Below are 2,826 nucleotides of genomic sequence, written 5' to 3' on the forward strand. Positions count from 1 at the left end.
AAATAATATATATGGCATGAATGTACATCTGCCCGTGAATGCTGAATTTATTCTAGAAAATATCGCTTTGCACTCTTTGATTCTAGCTTGTGTTGCTGACCTCACTAGTATAATTATTGGCTGACTTTGTCTCTTTTTCCATTTCCTCCCAATCAGTTTGATAAAGGCTACTCTTACAACATCCGTCATAGCTTTGGAAAGGAAGGCAAGAGGACGGACTATACACCTTTCAGTTGCCTAAAGATTATTCTATCCAATCTGCCAGGCCAAGGGGATTATCATGGTAAGTGCCTCCACTGGATATGTTGGCCAAGTACAGAAATCCAAGAGCTCTGTTGGAAACACTGAAACAATGTTGTGGCTTTTTGCATTCCTGTCAGGACCTAGTTTGTAGCTTATGTCAGTCGTCACTGTCAAGCTAGAGCTCTGTTACTCTTAGAACAATTTGTCTTATTACTGAACTAGGTCAGGCAAGAGAAATTCATTCAGCTGCACTTCAGTTTGTGCTGGATTAGGCTTTTCAGTTCTTACTTTCCTCCTTCCTGCTGTTCTCTGTCTCCCTCATCTTCTGCAGTGTTCTGCGAGTGTCTTAGAGGGCTGATGTAAGTTTTACAAAGCTTTCTAAAATTAGAATATTCTAAGTTTGGAATAGTAGATTCATTAATTTTCCAAAGGCTAACTACTAAGGAAAAGTATGGGTTTTTTTTCTTATCACCATCATCTGATTAACCAACAAAGATTAAGTGGGCAATTTAATATGTGGTGATATCTGCCATAACTATCAGTTTGCCTGACTTATTTAAAAAGAAAAACATCTCATTTGTCTGTTATGTCCAAGAATGATTTAATAGTTCATATCAGTAAATTTTCTGGATTATCAAAGCTTACTACAGTATGTATCAAAATTTCTTTTTGTTTTAGAATCTTAAACACTTTTTAAAAGACTGCACACTTTTGGGCTGCTAAAGATCAAATAATCATAAACAATATTTTTAGAAAGACATTCTGTGTGTCCAAATCATTAAAAAATGCCTATACATTCATTAGTTAATAGATGAAGAAGTGGCCAGCACTAGTTATATAGATAGACAGATAAGATAGATCTATATATAGACATAGAGTTTTTTTTTTTTTTTTTTTTTTTTTTTTGAGACAGTGTTTCGCTCTTGTTGCCCAGGCTGGAGTGCAATGGCGCGATCTCAGCTCACTGCAGTCTCCGCTCCCGGGTTCAAGCAATTCTCCTGCCTCAGCCTCCTGAGTAGCTAGGATTACAGGCACCTGCCACCCTGCCTGGCTAATTTTTTGTATTTTTAGTAGAGACAGGGTTTCGCCTAGTTGGCCAGGCTGGTGGGCCTCAGGTGATCTGCTGACTGTGGCCTCCCAAAGTGCTGGGATTACAGGCCTAAGCCACCACACCCGGCCTGGTAATATATATTGAGTGGTTTTTATTACTTATGTCAGAGTCCCTTGAGGTGCTTTTTTAGAAATGCAGATTCTCAGGGTGCACCCTCAGTCATATAAAATCAGACTTTGTTTGCAAGTACACTAGGTGAGTTTTATGTCTTCTAAAGTTTGAAAACCATGGGTCCAGGTACTTCTGTTGAGGAAGCCTGAAGCTTTTTTTAGCCTAGCAGCCATACCAGGCAGTCAACTTATGATTAAGCTTGTGGCCAAGTAAAACTCCCAGGGATTCGTCTGCAAATTTCCAGGTTCTAGCATTTGTCTCTTAATTGTTGGTTTTCATTAGCTTAAATGCAAAACTTTATTTCTGTTAAGTTGTATCTTCTTATCCCAGTGCTTTATGTTATTATTTTGTTTCTAAGTTCAACTCCGTCAGTCAAGAAATATTATACTTAGCACTCAATGAACTCATTATTTGTTGGAAACATTTACTTATTCCTTTTTTTAAAAAGTAATAAACTTAATTTTTTAGAGCTCTTTTAGGTTCACAGCAAAATCGTGTGGGAAGTTCAGAGTTCTCATATACCTCCAACGCCCCAACACACACACAACCTCCCTTGCTGTCAGTATCCCACACCACACTGGTACGTGTGTTACAATTGATGAACCTACATTGACAAATCCTTATGATCCAAAGCCCATAGTTTACAAGAGTTCATTGTGTATTTTGCATAACAATACTTTATCAGATTTGTCTTTTGCAAATGTTTTCTCCCCATCTGTGCTTCTGTTCTTTTCTCTCTTTTTTCACCTTTTGGGATTTCATTTACACACACGTTTTACCTTTTATAGTTGTCCCACAGTTCTTAGATATTGTGTTTTGTTTTTGTCTTTTTTCTCTTTGCCTTTTAGTTGCAGAAGTTTCTATTTGTCATATCCACAAGATCCAAGGATTTTCCCCAGTCACGTCCAGTCTACTGATGAACCCATTGAAGACATTCTTCATTTCTGTTACAGTGTTTTCCATCACTAGCATTTCTTTTTTCTTCTTAGAATTTTCGTGTCTCTGCTAGCTGGTTATTCCAACACATTTATTGAATAGGGAGTCCTTTCTCCATTGCCTATCTTTGTTGACTTTGTTGACTTTGTTGAAGGTCGGATAGTTGTAGGTATGCTGTCTTATTTCTGATTCTCTATTCTGTTTCATTAGTCTGTGTCTGTTTTTGTACCAGTACTATACTGTTTTGGTTACAATAGCCTTATAGTATAGTTTGGAGTTAGGCAGAGTGATGCCTCTGGCTTTGTTCCTTTTGCTTAGGATTGCTTTGGTCATTTAGGCTCTTTTTTTAGTTCCATATGAATTTTAGAATAGTTGTTTTCTTATTCTGTGAAAAATGACATTGATAGTTTGATAGAAATAGCATT

Source organism: Symphalangus syndactylus, chromosome 2, assembly GCF_028878055.3.
Source record: "Symphalangus syndactylus isolate Jambi chromosome 2, NHGRI_mSymSyn1-v2.1_pri, whole genome shotgun sequence".
In the NCBI taxonomy this organism is placed as follows: domain Eukaryota; kingdom Metazoa; phylum Chordata; class Mammalia; order Primates; family Hylobatidae; genus Symphalangus; species Symphalangus syndactylus.